General features: G+C 51.6%; 3 non-coding genes across 3 annotated transcripts; all 3 read right to left on the bottom strand.

Moving 5' to 3' along the window:
* Positions 1-15,358: 15,358 nt before the first annotated feature.
* Positions 15,359-15,549, bottom strand: LOC118770775. Its single transcript, XR_005004570.1, has one exon. It is a non-coding gene; the product is annotated as a U2 spliceosomal RNA (small nuclear RNA).
* Positions 15,550-15,758: 209 nt separating this feature from the next.
* On the bottom strand, positions 15,759-15,875 carry LOC118770779. Its single transcript, XR_005004573.1, has one exon. It is a non-coding gene; the product is annotated as a U5 spliceosomal RNA (small nuclear RNA).
* A 473-nt stretch (positions 15,876-16,348) lies between these two features.
* On the bottom strand, positions 16,349-16,539 carry LOC118770774. Its single transcript, XR_005004569.1, has one exon. It is a non-coding gene; the product is annotated as a U2 spliceosomal RNA (small nuclear RNA).
* Between the last annotated feature and the right edge of the window lie 66 nt (positions 16,540-16,605).

Here is a 16,605-nt window from a genome sequence, read left to right as displayed (position 1 = left end):
TCCATCTTGTACTGGCGCCTGCCAGTCCAGAAACCCAGCTCGTCCATCAGGTCCCTGTGGCCGGGGAGGACCTTCCCGTAGCGCTCCAGGAAGGCTCTGATGGTGTCCGGGTGCAGATGGGGGTTATACATCTGCACGGTCACAATCTTCTGGCTCTGGCGCCAGAGGGGGGTGACCGTGAACCCCCGCAGCGCTGGTGAGGCAGCCTCAGTGGCACATTTGGCAGCCGCCTGCCTGTAGCGCCGCTCCTCTCGCAGGGTCAGGTCAAAGAACTTGCCCCAGGCGTCCCGGTGGATGCAGTGGACATCCTTGGTTCCAAGGCCCAGGAATCCGATGACCACAGCACGGGTGAAGGGGGTCCTCTGGGTTGCCGGGGAGTCCTCCTTCCAGCCGAAGCGTATGGTGTTCTTCTCCCCTCCAGGTCCGGTGGCTCTGGTAGAGGGGGCTGGGGTAGTGGAGGCAGCAGCAGCAGAGGTGGGGCCGGCGGTGATGTCAGCAGTGGAGGCGGGTCCAGTGGTGATGTCAGCAGAGGCGGGGTTGGCAGTGGAGGCGGAGGCAGCAGCAGTGGAAACGGCAGCCATCGTCGTAGTTTTTTTTAACCGGATGAAAAAAAAATCCTGTAAAGACAAAGCAGAAACAGATTACAAGCAAGGAGGAACCGCAGTAAACAAGCTGTAGAGCACTGATAAGAACAGATTTTTTTTTTTATATTTAGTTTATTGAAATAAGCCAATATAAAAAACAACATTTTTACAATCCAACAACGCAATACAATACATGTCAGGCATCCCCCCGTTACAGAGAGATCCCCACAATGTAACCAAAACAATGTAATTGGGGAGCAGGGCGAGTGCTATTTACAGGCCTGGGTACCAGGCAAATACAACATGTTCACAGAACATAAGGGCCGCTGCTCCGGCAGTACATTATTCTACACTATCCATACAAACAAAAAGCATGTCCTAACCTAAGTCAAAACAATGCATAATCACAGCATTAAACAACCATTACCTACAGCAGGAAGTCAGGGGGAGGAGTGAGTGACAGTGACAGAGCCATGAGTTTTTATTGTGTGGGTGTGTACTGTGTGGGGGGGGGGGAGGGAAATGAGAAGCACTGAATCACTGACAAAGGGTGAAAAGTCCTTTCCATTTTTCTCGGGCTGAATGGTAACCCCACTGTATCACATCCTTCCTGACTCTAACTTAAGGTCCCAGAGTACCTTGTTGCAGACACCGGCTGCACTAGGTACAAAGTTCTTACGGACCAAAAGGTCCCTGCAGTCCCACAACTTCTTCGTCAGGCTGATCACGAGGAGCAGGAGGAAGTCGGTGTCCTTCTTGCCACGGCGGGCGTCCCATCCTCGGATCAGCTTGTCGTAGTCCAAAACAAAACCAGAGTCTAAAGTCCGCAGCAGGTGCTCCGTCCTGGCCCACACCTCCTTGGCGAAGCCGCAGTCCCAGAAGGCGTGACGGAGAGTCTCCTCCCCCATGCACGACGGGTGCGGGCAGAAGGGGTGCCTGGAGACGCCGTGCCTGTACAGCGTCTCCCTCACCGGCAGCTTCCGGTGGACGCACAGCCAGTTCAGGTCCTGCAGACGGTGGTCCAGCGCCTTGTGCTGGACCCGCTTCCACACATCGTCGGGGATCCCGACGACGGCCCTGGTCCCCGGCTCGGTCCTCATCGCAGCGTAGAGGGTCCGGTGCTTCAGGAGCGCGTCGTTGCTGGTCTGCGCCGGGATCCTGGCGATGAACCTCACAGCCATCCTGTAGTGCCACGGGAGTTGTTCCGCCTTGGGTCCCGCGTTGCTCCAGTCCGTCACCAGTCGGCGCATGGGGAAACTAAACCACAGCCTCCTGAAATGACAGAAAGGGTGCAACACGGGGGACACTAACCCCTGACAGAGGTTAGAGAAAAACAGGCAGTCCAACTTCAGGGGGAAATTGGGCACGCCGCGCCCTCCTTCCCCCACATCCATGTACATCACACTCCTGGCTATGTACTCATACTTGCCGCCCCATACGAGGCTAAACACCGAGCGCACTAAGCCCCTCCTCATGCTCGCAGGCAGCGGAAACACCTGAGCTAAGTAGAGCAGGGAGGGCAAAACGCCTACCTTAAGGGCCAACACCTTGCCCTGAAAGGATAGGGAACGAGACTTCCAAAGCGCCAGCTTCCTGGAAGCTGCGCCTATCCTCTCCCTCCAGTTCAAGTGGGCGGCTCCCTCGGAGAGGAAAGACACGCCCAGCAGCTGCAGAGGGCCCCTAGCACATCCTGCCTACCTTTCCACTTACCAAAGTACTTTACCTGCGTCTTACCACGGTTCAGGACCGTCCCGGCGGCTCTGCCGAAGCTCCCGATGAGGTCGAGGGCCCTCTGCAGCGCCAGGGTCAGACGTCAGGAACAGAGTCGTGTCGTCGGCGTACTGTGCGATCTTCACCACGGATCCGGAGCTCCCAGGGATGTGCAGCCCGTCAACGTAGGGATCCGACCTCACAGCAGCGGCGAACGGCTCCATGTAAAGCACGTACAACAGGGGAGAGAGGGCAGCCCTGCCTAACCCCCGCCGCCTGCGGGATCAAATCCCCTAACACACCGTTCATAAGGACCCTACTCCCTACGTCCCTATAAAACAAACTGACCCAGGAGATAAAGGAGGGACCAAAACCCATCCTCTCCAAGACCCTGAAAAGAAAACCGTGGTTAACTCTGTCAAAGGCCTTCTCCTGGTCAAGACTCACTAGCATAAGGTGCAAAGCCCTGTCCTCCACCCATGCTATCGAGTCCCTAATCAACTGCAGGTTCCACATAATAGACCTACCCGGCACACCACAAGTCTGATCTATATGCACAACCTCCGCGATCACACTCTTCAAGCGCTCGGTAATGACCTCAGTGAGCAGCTTATAATCTACACAGAGCATCGTGTCGCCAGTTCTTAAGTTGGTCCACATCGCCTTTCTTGAAAAGCAACGAGAGCACGCCGGTACGCATGCTATCCCCCAGAAGCCCTCTGGCAAAAACTTCATTTGCTAAATCTAGCATAACGGGACCCAAAACGTCCCAAAAGGTCCTATAAAATTCTACTGGCAGCCCGTCTGCCCCCGGCACCTTACCTTTAGCCATATCCGCGAGCGCCGCATCTAACTCTTTCCTACTGATAGGCTGTTCTAGTCTGTTGCGGCTCTCGTCAGATATGCGCTTATCTAACTTACCCAAAAAGACCTCCCCGGTTTCAAAAGAAACCGTTTTGTCCGAAAACAAGTCCCTGTAAAAACGGGAGGCGATGCTAATCATACCTTCCGTGTCCCTGGCTACACTGCCGTCCGCATCCTGCAGCTTCACAAAAGGGGCGCTTCTGAGCGTCTTTGACCCGGTTGAAAAAGAAAGTGGAGCATGTTTCATCCTGGTCAAAGGCGTCAGTCCGGGCCCTAAACAGAAAGGACCTAGCCTGATCCTCATAAAGTCTGCATAAGGCAGCCTTCATCTCCCCTGATCTCGGTAGATCAAAGGGAGAACCCGCATTACTAGCGCAGTACAAGCCCTCCAACTCCGCCTGGAGCCTCTACCTCCCTACGCTCCCGAGCCTTCTTCTGCCTGCAGTAGTACTGCGCCAGCTCCCTAATCCTATCCTTGACAACCTCCCACCACTCTAAAACTGAATCCTCAGTCTCCCTGAAACAAAGCCAGCTATCGAGGTGGGAGTGAACCAGATCCCTAAACTCTAGCTCGTCAAGTACGGAAGTGTTTAGCTTCCAGTACCCACGCCCAAAAGTAGGAGAATCTAATTCTAATGTTGCCGTCAGCATGTCGTGGTCACTAAACCACAAAGGGGACACACTAGCACTAGCCACAGCTAAACTAGGTGAAACAAAAACACAGTCCAAGCGGCTGCTGGAGCCACGACTATTTCTCCAAGTAACACCCCTATCCCTAGGAAAACTCCGCCTGTAACAATCCACCAGAGAAAACCTAGAGAGAAAAGGACTTGAGGCGATTCACACTAACATCACTACCTGAGTCTATGTCTATGTTGAAGTCACCCCCGACGACTAACTGCCGGTTAGTATTACAAAAGGCGTTAATGTCGGCAATTAGCGCTACCCTAAGGGAGGGGGCAACCGGAGCTTGCGGGTCCTCTTCCTCTGGACTCTGGAAGCCATCGTCGTCCTTCTCGGCCTGGACCGGAGGGGGGGTTCACCGGGGGGGTGTCCTCCGGGGCCGGTTCCCGGCCGGCGTTGTCAGGTCGCTGGGCCGGTCTGCCGTCAGAGGCAGGGGGATCCGTCGCGCCCTGCTGCTGGGTCGTCTCTCGCCGGGGAGCTTTCTTCTCCCTGGTCTGGGGCTTCCCTGCGGGGGCAGCGCTGGTGTGCGTTGCTTGGGGTGGGCCTCTTGCCACAGCTTCTCAGGAGGTGGTCTGTGGCCCCGCACAGGCTGCAGGCTTTGGGCTTCCTGCAGTCCTTATAGCCTTGTGGCCTTCCTCCCTGCAGTTCCTGCAGCGCTCTCCCTGGTGGCCGTGTTTGCCGCAATCTGCGGCAGTAGGCGGCCTGCTGGGGGTAGAAGAGGTAGCCTCTGTCTACCCAATGGCAAAGGAAGCTGGGGGTGGGACGAAGCCGTTGGGTGACTGCTCGTCCTACCTCAACTCCACTCTGAACTGGCGTTTGCCCGTCCAGACACCCAGCTGGTCCCTGAGGTCACGGTGTTCGGGCAGCACCTTGATGTATCTCCCTAGAAAAATGGGAACGGACAACTGGCACAAAGGAATTGCACATGTAGACAGCGATTACCCTCAGGTTAAAAAAATTAATAGCAATTTTAATTAGTAATTAAAAACTGTGGTCCGTTTTGCTGGGTCATGCAGACCCCTAACGTTTACAGTTACGATAAGCCTACCCATGAACTGTGGTTGTCGTTGCCTCCAGCCCATACTGATGGTCCACCAGTGGGCCTGGGCGGGGAACGACACCAAAACATAAACCACACTCCTGTGACAAACACGTCAAAATACAAAGTGCCCAAAAATGACAAGACCGCCAAACATGACTAACCGGCCCAAAACAGGTGAGCCCTGCTGCCACAGAGGCTGCAGGTCCTCGGGGCCTGGCAGTCTTTGGCCTCATGCCCCACTGCAGTGTGGTGCCAGCAAACCACCGCGGAACATGCAGGCTTAGTGTGACAAAACCGGCCGCACTTCTGACAGTACTCAGGCTGACCCGGGCAGTATAGGAAGCCCCGGTCTGGCCCGATGGAGAAGCTCCTAGGGGGGGTGAGCTACCCACGACACCCAGGGGATCTCTCCAAAACTGGACCAGGTACCTCCGACTCCCTGTCCAGATCCCATACTGGTCCTGCAACGTCGCACCATCCTTGACCTCTACACAGTACCAGGCCAAAAACTGCCGTACGTCTTCCTCTTGCACAAAGGGGTTGTACGTGTGAATTGTGAAGGGTCGGGCCTCACTTTATCCAGTGCCGGGTCGTCCTTCCTCTACCCATGCTATAGAATCTCGAATAAGCTGGAGGTTCCACATTATAGACCTCCCCCATACACCGCAAGTCTGGTCTACATGTACACCCTCTGTGATAACACCCTTTAAGCACTCGGTGATAACCTTTAGCGAGCAGTTTATAATCTACGCATTGAGGACGCCAGTTTTAAGTTCGGCCACACTGCCTCTTAAAAAGCAACGAGAGCACGCCTGTGCCCAAGGGCAAAAACCTCGTTAGCTTAATCTACCATTACAGGACCCAACACGTCCCAAAAGGTCCTGCCTTCTCCTTACCCACCACCACAAAATCAAAAGACTTAAACAAAATAACCCCAGCACTGTGGCTGTCGTTGCCGCCACACCACACCAATGAGCCGAAGGTCCACCAGCAGGCCTGGGTGGCTGACACCGTAAAAACCGCACTTCTGTTACAAAAAACAATCCAAAGTGCCCCCCCCCCCCCCAAAAAAAAAAACCCTCCCTCCCCGACCAACCCCACAAACCCTAGAAACAGGCAGAAAAAAGCACAGCCATAAGAACAAATACCCAGCACCAAAAACTACAAGTGTCATAGCAACAAAAACATCCTAACAAAAAACTATTTCCCTAACAGGGCCTCCCCTGTCCCTAACCCCCCCCCCGTCCCAGTGTCCATGTCCTCCACCCCCTGCAAGGCTCCGAAATGGTTTGCCATTTTGAGCACCACCGCCTTCCACACTTGGGCGCTTTCTCCTTCCCGGCGCGGGGCTTCCCCGTGGTAACGGTGCTGGCATACATCACTGGCCTCTTCGGACAGCCTCTGAGGATGTGCTCCGTGGAGCCACAGAGGCTGCAGGGATGCAGCTTTCTGCAGTCCTTCACCATGTGGCCGCTCTCCCCGCAATTCCGGCAAATGTCCCCCTTGCAGGTTGTGGTGTTGTGGCTGTGCCTGCCACACTTGCGGCAGTAGGTGGACTGCTGCGGGTAAAACAGGTAACCCCTGTCTGACCCGATGGCGAAGGAAGCCGGGGGGTGTGCGAAGCCGTCCGGGGACTGCTTGTCCTCTCTCAGCTCCACTCTGAACTGGCGCTTGCCCGTCCCGACCCCCAGCTGGTCTTTTAGGTCTCGGTGTCCGGGCAGCACCTTGACGTATCTCCCTAGGAAGATACAGACAGAATCAACCGGCAGGAAGGTATTACACATGTAAACTATAATTACCCTCAGATCCGTGCGTCACATGGGGGTGACAGTGAAGGGGCGCAGCGCAGCAGCAGTAGCCTCGGTCCTGCATTTCTCAGCAGCCTCCCTGTAGCGGTGTTCTTCCCTGAGGGTAACCTCAAAGAATTTCCCGTGGGCATCCCGGTGGATGCAGTGGAGCTCCAATTTTCACCCCCAGGAATCGGATCACCACTTCCTTGGTGAAGGCGATCCTGTCGGTAGCCGGGGAGTCTTCCTTCCACTGGAAGCGGAGGGTGTTCCTGTGTTCCCCAGGTCCAGCGGCGCGGCGGCAGCCTCTGCTCTGCATTTCTCTCTGTAGCGCTTCTCTTCCTTCAGAATAAAAATTAAAAAAAAAAAAAGGTTTTTAACAAGAGCTAAAAAGTAATCACTTTCCCCCAGTTATGTGTTACATTCTTGAAAATTTTATGAAAACAAAATTCCCCATTTTCTGTGTATGAGAGAAAACTGGAAGACTGGGAAATGATCAGAAACTCGTACTGTGCCTGATTTCACAACACGTCTAAGAATATACCATTTTCCAGTTCCAGTTTCCATTATACCAGTTTTGGTGGCAGCTCATGTAGGATTAAGAATCACCAAGAATGTAGAACACAATCCAACGTTTTCCAGAATATCAAAGCAGTGGGTGGGCAATGTAAAGATCCTACAATCATGTTTCCCTCCATGCCATAAACTTACTGGTACCTCTAGAAAACATCCATCTTGGAATAAAAAAAAAAAAAAAAAGAGACATTTGAGCCTTTCCTTTAAAACATAACCTTTTGCACATGAATTAAACACAAACCTTTACATTCTCTATAATGCTGGATGCCTTGTTAGAACTTCTGGAGCAGCCACCAAAATCAAAAGCGATTCATCGGATTCAGTGGATGGATAGATGGAACCACCTCAGCAGGCCATTTTGACTTGTAGCCAACCAAGTTTTGAATCAGAGGTCTGGGCCTACAAAGCCCAACACATCCAATACTAAAACCAAACAAATCCTCCTCCAAGTCTGAATAAATCCACAAAATTCTTACCATCCAGCATGGACAAGCTCTTTCTAACACAAATTGTTGAAAAAAGTTGAAGATCCACAGTGAGATTGCTTTTATTTTCAGTGGATTGTTCCAAACCAGGGCTGAGTTTCCCTCCATGCAAGAAACACAAAATGAGAAATCCTGAATTTTAGTAAAATGGTCAAAGTACATTCCACCAGATCTTTGAAACAAATGTCAGGTATAAAAGTTTTAGCTCAGTCATGAGTATATTACTGTATTAAGTGATAGTTTATTTAACTGAAACTGATGGGTGAAATGTTTCTGCTCTGTGGAAAGCGAAAACGAAAGCAAGACCTAACAGTTATTATAAATACACATTGTTCTACATGTTTTTAAAAATAATAAAATGATCATTTACAACAATTCCTTGATTAACCATATGAAAAGGTTTCAAAAGATTAAATTGTGCCAAAGGTGAAGTCGTTATCGAGGACAAAAAAGCTGCAAAGCTGAAAGACGTGCAACTAGAAAAATTTACAGGTCAAAGATGGCCATAGAAAATATTGTGACCATGTTGCCATTTTAATATTCTCCTGTAGGCCATATATTGTATTATTTTTGAAAAACAGTACAGAGTTGATCAATAAATTAAAAAGGTTCACCTGATTTAAAACGGATCTGGTGGGTGAAATACACATCCTACAATGACATTTTTCTACCACTTACCATCACACTGGTACCCATGTAAAAAGACTCAATGAGATGCCTGAAATTTTACTCGAGTCCTTTCCCTTTGTGTGAACAGGTATGGTCATTTTAGCTTGCATCACTAACCAGATCTGCAAAATGAGAAGTCTGGGGCCTACAAAGCCCAACGAATCCTGTGCTGAAACAAAGCTCAAACAAAACCTAGCCAAGTCTGCATAAGTCCACAAAATTCTCATCATTCAGCAGGGACAAACTGTCTGGTACAAAATGTTGAAAAAAGATGAAGATCCACAGCAAGATTGCTTTGATTTTCAGTGGATTGTCCCAGGTCGGGACCATGCTACTCCTTGACTTTTCTAACGATACCCAGAGACTTGAGGACTTCTGCAGATGAACGAACAATTCTTCATCAGTTATGACACTCAAAAATCTAGCTGAGACTTGATGTCGTCATTTTTTATATATTGCATAAATATTGTTTTTTGCAGATGGCAAAATTACATTTTTGAACAGTCTTACTGCATTGTAGGCAATGACAATGGAAGCAAGACTTTTGACATAGCTAAGGTTAAAGTCATCGATATTTGATGTTGATACTAGGAGCATTCTTTTTGCAACACCAGATGTGGCTAGAATAATCTGTAGGAGGCCATATAGATTTTACCGTGTATTCTACTGCAGAATACATTTCTGATATTGGCCAGGTAAATGTGGTGAACCTTTTGTCACTTTCAAATTAAAAGTATGGCAACATTGATACATTTGAATAATAATAAAAACATTCATTTAAAATATTCTTAAAGCAGATTTAAAAACTAGAAATCATGGGGAATTACTGGTGTTGGAGTCAACCCCAGAGCATTGGAACACAAACTAAAAGCAGCCCCTTGTTATTTAATGTATGTTTTGTATGGTTAGTAGCTCAGTAACTGATTCCCAAAAACCTCTACCACTTTTGTGCAGTTTAAGCATTTTGCTTATGCATTTTCGTGGCAACCCAAGTCAGAGTAATTATGTTTTTTCCCCCTTGCCTGTGTCCTAGCTAGTGTATTTTGGACACATTGAAGTTTTTCAATTGAGCAGTTCTAAACACCACAATACAAAGAGTTGCAATAATTCAACTGTGGTGTGACAAAAGCAAAACCAAATGTTTCACCACCAGATACTGACAGAAAATAACCCTTTTGTAATGTTTCTAAAATGAGACTTTGGTAATGTTTGTTACATGTGGCTTTCATAGCAGAGTGTGGGATTATCCCTAGATTTATAACCTCCTTTCAGATTAGTTGACTTTTTGTGGTATGTGGGTGGTGGCTTGAGGGTATTGAGTGTGATTAGTATGAGTTTGTGAACATGGTAACAACCCAGACTTGTGATTGGTTGAGTAATTGGGTGTGGCGACAGTAAGCATGAGAATGTGGCAACAAGCCAGGTTTTTAATTGGTTGACTAATTAGTGACAGCGGGGAGGGAACCATGAGAATGTGGTTACAACACAGGTGTTGCCTGACTGACTGATTAGCCAGAAGACTATAAAGGCTGCGGTTAAACCTTTTGCACTAGTTTGGGTGGGGATGTGGGAATGGTAGTGAGGGAAAGGTATGGAAAGAATAGAGTGAGATTATGGGCAACCTTCATGTGTGTTGGAAGAAATGAAGGCTGTGGGATTGGGTGTGGGTCAGGGGACTTGTATGGCATAAGCCTACAATAGCAGAAGCTATTGATTTACTTGCAGCCCAGTGGCATGCAAATATCCTTTTATTTTTTGTTTTGTGTGAAGGGTCTCCCTTCAAAGGGGAAATCGGGGATGTAGTGGGTTAGCACCTCTGGTAGCATCTGAACTCTGCCATTATGTCCATGAGGGTCCTGGTAATTAAGGCTATAAAATCTAACAGCCAAAAACAGGCAATTATGGCACTATATTTAGAGCTTCCCTGTAAAATGGGCAAGTGCTTTCAACTACAAAAGATTGTCCTAAGCCATTGCTGAGGCTCTACATGAGTACCTATCAGACATTTAACTGGGCTTCTTGCAGTCCTTTACTATGTGGTCTGTGGAACCACACAGGCCACAGGCTTGGGCTTTCTTGCACTCTTTCCTCCAAATTCAATTTTAATTTTATATTTCTATAGCACTTTGTATAAGGTTCTGAAGACAACTCAACTATATAGACAACAGTAGTTAAACAGAATGGTGAGCAAGCTGTTCCAGGTACGAAACAAAAATGGTCATAACCCATTGCTGAGGCTCCCTACATGAGAGCTTGTAAGGCCTTTATTTAAACAATACAATCAGAAAGGAAAAACAAAGAACCCCCCCCCCCCCCCTTCCTATTTACAAGCCTGAATAACATGTTCACAGAACATAAGTGATCCTGCCCCAACAGTCCATGTACCTGCAAAGGAAAAGGCATGTCTTACAGTCCAACATCAACAGTCTGGACATTATGCAGTTGTAAAATGTTAAGCCTTCAGAGTACTTGCAGGCAATGAGAACCAGCGTAGCATCAGTGCTACAGGGCAGCTGTGGAGTGGGTGACAGAGCCATGGTTCTTTATTGTGCTTGGTGTGAACTGTGAAGGGGGAGCAGAGGGGGTAAACTTTACTGCAGGAATGTGAAAAGACCTTTCCATTTTTCACGGGCTGAATAGTAACCCCACTGCACAGCATCCTTTCTAAGTCATAAAACGCCTTGCTGCAGATGCCCAGTGCACTACATACAATACTCTTGTTGGCTTTGAGTCCCACATTAATCAGGCTGATCACAAGGAGCAGGAGCAAGGAAATGTCCTTGTCTCTCTGCAGGGTGTCCCATCCTCCGAACGGCTTGTCATAGTCCCAGGCTCCAGTGCATGCAGCAGGCACTCTGTCCGGGTCCATACTTGTTTGGTAAATGGACTGCATTTGCACGGCACTTTTCTACTCATTTGAGTACTCAAAGTGCTTTACAAGTTTATACCTCGCATCCACCTACCAGTGACAGAGGCTGCCAGAGCTGGCTGAGTGGCGATCCGTGCTGGAGTCGGGGAGGAAGCGCTGGAGTGATGCTGTTTTTCCTGTTGAGACAAAGCGGACAAGACAGATCAAGCGCAAGGGCAATCGCAAAGCAATAAGCTGTAGCGCAAAAAAAAAACACACTTTAGTTTTTTCCCAATTAAGTTTATTGAATAAAGCAAAATATAAAAAACACATTGCAATCAATATTTTACAATCAACAGTGGATACCCCCCGTTACAGAGGGATCCCTTAAAGCATGCACTAATGTAACTAGGGAGCAGGGTGAGGACTATTTACAGGCCTGGATGCCAGGCAGAAAGACGTAAGGGCACCTGCTCCGGCAGTCAATGTATCTACATCAAAACCAAAACATTACAGCACAACAGATCAATTCAGGTTTTAACAAAGTGTCAAACAATGCAAAACATACACAGATCAGTACAACAGCAGGGGAGGGGTGGGTGACAGTGAAAGAGCCATGAAACTTTGTGTGTACTGTGAGGGGGAGATTACTGGCACAAAGTGAATAGTCCTTTCCATTTTTCACGGACTGAATGGTAACCCCAAGCGGTGCGCGGTCTGAGGCTTCCCTGAGGGGGCAGCGCTGGCGTGCGTTGCTGGGGTGGGCCTCTTGCCACAGCTCCTGAGTAGGTGGTCTGTGGCCCCGCACAGGCTGCAGGCTTTGGGCTTCCTGCAGTCCTTTACCTTGTGGCCTTCCTCCCCGCAGTTCCTGCAGCGCTCTCCCTGGCAGGCCTGTGCCAGGTGCCCGTGTTTGCCGCATCTGCGGCAGTAGGCAGGCTGCTGCGGGTAGAACAGGTAACCCCTGTCTGACCCAATGGCGAAGGAGGCCAGGGGGTGAGCGAAGCCGTCAGACTGCTCGTCCTCCCTCAGCTCCACTCTGAACTGGCGCTTGCCCGTCCCGACCCCCAGCTGGTCTTTTAGGTCTCGGTGTCCGGGCAGCACCTTGACGTATCTCCCTAGGAAGATACAGACAGAATCAACCGGCATGAAGGTATTGCACATATAAAGTGTACCCTCAGGTCATTGCGCCACATTGGGGTGACGGTGAAGGGGTGCAGCGACGCGGCGGCAGCCTCTGCTCTGCATTTCTCAGCTGCCTCCCTGTAGCGCTGTTCTTCTCTGAGGGTAACCTCAAAGAATCTCCCCTGTGCGTCCCGGTGGATGCAGTGCAGCTCCTCAATGTTCACTCCCAGGAACTTAATCGCCACATTCCTGGTGAAGGCAATCCTGTTGGTGGCAGGGGAGTCTTCCTTCCACTGGAAGCGCAGGGTGTTGTGTTCCCCGGTTCCGACGGTGCGTCTGGCCTGGGAGGCGTGGAGGCGGAAGGAGTCGGGGCAGCGGGTCCAATGGTGGCGGGGGCTCCGGCAACAGCAGCAGCGTAGGTGGCAGCCATTTCTCCGTTCTGGTGAGGTTTCTGAAATTTCTGTAAGACAGGAAAAAAAACAGATCAAGCGCAAGGGTAATCGCAAAGCAAAACAAACTGCAGCAAACTGATAACAGGTTTTTTTTTTAGTTTATTGAAAAGCAAATATAAACACACTACAATCAATCAATGCCATGATGGCACGGCTCCGGCGTACATCGTGGGCTTCTTTGGGCACCCTCTGAGGAGGTGCTCCGTGGAGCCGCAGAGACTGCAGGGACGCGGCTTGCCGCAGTCCTTGGCCATGTGGCCGCTCTCACCACAGTTCCTGCAGAGGTTCCCCTTGCAGGTCGCAGCGGTGTGGCCGTGTCTGCCGCACTTACGGCAGTAAGCGGGCTGCTGGGGGTAGAGGAGGTACCCTCTATCAGCCCTGATGGCGAAGGCGGCCGGGGGGGTGGGCATAGCCATCAGGTCTGTTTTCCCGGAGCTCCATCCTGAACTGGCGCCTGCCGGTCCAGAAGCCGAGCTCATCGAGGTCCCTATGTCCGGGGAGGACCTTGCCGTAGCGTCCCAGGAAGGCCCTGACGGTGTCGGGATGCAGATGGGGGTTGTACATCTGCACGGTCACTATTCTCTGGCTCTGGCACCAGAGTGGGGTGACAGTAAGGCCACGCAGCGCCGGAGAGGCTGCCTCCGCAGCACACTTGGCAGCCGCCTGCCTGTAGCGTCGCTCCTCCCTCAGGGTGACGTCAAACTTCCCCCAGGCGTCCCGGTGGATGCAGTGGACATCCTTGGTTCCGAGGCCCAGGAGCTCGATGACCACGGCGCGGGTGAAGGGGGAGGCAGCAGCTGAGGTGGCGGCAATCTTTGTAGTTTTTCGGAGTAAAAATTTCTGTTGGAACAAAGCAAAAACAGATTAAAAGCGGAGAAATCGCAGGTAACAAGCTGTAGCAAACTAAGAACAGATATTTAGTTTATTGAAATTGTTTATTGAACACTTTTACAATCAATCAACTTACAGTCAAGGTCAGGCATCCCCCTGTTAGAGATCCCCCGCAATGCAACTACTACAATGTAAATGGGGAGCAGAGCGAGAGCTATTTACAGACCTGGGTGCCAGGCAAATACATGTTCACAGAACATAAGTCCCTGGCGCGGGACTTACCTCCAGCAACAGCTCCGGCGTAGGTGGCAGGCTTCTTAGGGCACCCCCTGAAGAGGTGCTCTGTGGAGCCACAGAGGTTGCAGGGCCGCGGCTTGCCGCAGTCCTTGGCCATGTGGCTGGCCTCCCCGCAGTTCCTGCACAGGTTTCCCTTGCAGGTGGCGGCGGTGTGGCCGTGTCTGCCGCACTTGCGGAAGTACGCAGGCTGCTGGGGGTACAGGAGGTACCCCCGGTCAGCTCCGATGGCGAAGGCAGCCGGGGGGTGGGCGAAGCCGTCCGGTCCGTCCTTGTCCTCCCGGAGCTCCATCTTGTACTGGCGCCTGCCAGTCCAGAACCCCAGCTCGTCCATCAGGTCCCTGTGGCCGGGGAGGACCTTGCAGTACCGGCTGAGGAAGGCCCTGACGGTGTCGGGGTGCAGATGGGGGTTGTACATCTGCACGGTCACAATCTTCTGGCTCTGGCGCCAGAGGGGGGTGACCGTGAACCCCCGCAGCGCTGGTGAGGCCGCCTCAGCGGCACACTTGGCTGCAGCTGTTCTGTAGCAGCGCTCCTCCTTCAGGGTCAGGTCGAAGAACTTGCCCCAGGCGTCCCGGTGTATGCAGTGGACGTCCCTCGTTCCCAGGCCGAGGAATCCGATGACCACGGTGCGGGTGAAGGGGGTCCTCTGGGTGGCGGGGGAGTCTTCCTTCCATCCGAAGCGGATGGTGTTCCTCTCCCCTCCAGGTCCGGTGATTCTGGCAGAGGAAGTGGTGGAGGCTGGCGAGGCAGTAGTGGAGGCGGGGCCGGTGGTGATGTCAGCTGTGGAGGCGGGGCCACTGGTGATGTCAGCAGCAGAGGAGGCGGAGCCAGTCGAGGTAGGAATAGCAGCAGAGGTGGCAGCCATTCTTGTAGTCTTTGGAGGCAGGAAAGAAATTTCTGTTGGAACAAAAACAAGAGAAACAGATTACAAGCAAGAGAGAAATCGCAGTAAACAAGCTGTAGAGCACTGATAAGAACAGACTTACAGACTCGGGGTGGGCACGCCGGCAAAGCGGGGAGCGCCCGGGGGGAGGAGCATCTAGGCGCGAACGAAAGGCGTCGGTAATCACCTGGGAAAAGCCGCTCCTCCCGCCGGGCGGCTTGCCGCTCCGCCTCCGCCCCCTCCTGGTCTCTGGCGCTCCTTGGGGCTCCTTTCTGAAAGAGAGAGGGGAAAAAAGAGTCAGCCGTCTGTTCTCACGCAGGCTACAAAGGCTGCAACAAGCACAATCGCACACGGCACAATGCTATCAATTCAGTCTATTAATTAACTTTTTTTAAAAAAAAAAAAAAAAAAAAAAAAAAAGAGTAAAAGGGCGGGAAAACGCAGGGAGACTGGGCAGGGGGCTGGCTCCTCCGTTTGTCTTTTTGCTCGAGTTTTTAAGCTCTGTTTTTTGACTACCCGAAAGGAGGAGGTGCACCGTTCCCGGATGCACTGCAATACCGGGTCGATGCTTGGAGCGGACGGAGCGAGCCCCTCTTCCGTCTCCCTGCGCCAAAAATGCGTTTAATATAAGGTCCCCCGATGGGGGACGTATCAGATATTAAACTGATAAGAACAGATACTACACTTGATCTTAGCCAAAAGGCCGAGAAGCGATAACCACAAACTGGTACCTACCGTCGGCCGCCGCCAGGCGGCCGGAAACTTCGGGCGCGGGGCGCGCGCGGAGGCGCTTCGAGAGCGCCGCTGGACGCACGCCCCGGCGGCCGCTGACCGCTCCGCTGGACAACCGTTTCATTTGCATAACTCCGCCCGACACACACTCGCAGGACTGACCGAAGTTCTTTTTTTGCAACAGCTCAAATTGCCCTGCCTCGAAAGGCAGGGACTCCAAAAATAGCACAGGCTCACCTGTGTTCCTCTCCACGGAAATCTTTAGTAAAAGGCGAAAGATTTGTACGTGATGAAGAGAAACCAGAGCGGATGGCCTGCCTGGCGCTCCCCGTGCCAGCCCTCGCGCTGGCACCGACTTACAGACTCGGGGTGGGCACGCCGGCAAAGCGGGGAGCGCCCGGGGGGGAGGAGCATCTAGGCGCGAACGAAAGGCGTCGGTAATCACCTGGGAAAAGCCGCTCCTCCCGCCGGGCGGCTTGCCGCTCCGCCTCCGCCCCCTCCTGGTCTCTGGCGCTCCTTGGGGCTCCTTTCTGAAAGAGAGAGGGGAAAAAAGAGTCAGCCGTCTGTTCTCACGCAGGCTACAAAGGCTGCAACAAGCACAATCGCACACGGCACAATGCTATCAATTCAGTCTATTAATTAACTTTTTTTAAAAAAAAAAAAAAAAAAAAAAAAAAAGAGTAAAAGGGCGGGAAAACGCAGGGAGACTGGGCAGGGGGCTGGCTCCTCCGTTTGTCTTTTTGCTCGAGTTTTTAAGCTCTGTTTTTTGACTACCCGAAAGGAGGAGGTGCACCGTTCCCGGATGCACTGCAATACCGGGTCGATGCTTGGAGCGGACGGAGCGAGCCCCTCTTCCGTCTCCCTGCGCCAAAAATGCGTTTAATATAAGGTCCCCCGATGGGGGACGTATCAGATATTAAACTGATAAGAACAGATACTACACTTGATCTTAGCCAAAAGGCCGAGAAGCGATAACCACAAACTGGTACCTACCGTCGGCCGCCGCCAGGCGGCCGGAAACTTCGGGCGCGGGGCCGCA

The sequence above is a fragment of the Megalops cyprinoides genome, chromosome 23 (assembly GCF_013368585.1).
Source record: "Megalops cyprinoides isolate fMegCyp1 chromosome 23, fMegCyp1.pri, whole genome shotgun sequence".
Lineage (NCBI taxonomy): Eukaryota > Metazoa > Chordata > Actinopteri > Elopiformes > Megalopidae > Megalops > Megalops cyprinoides.
Note: the sequence above shows the minus strand (reverse complement) of the source record. Positions and strands in the feature narration are given on the sequence as shown.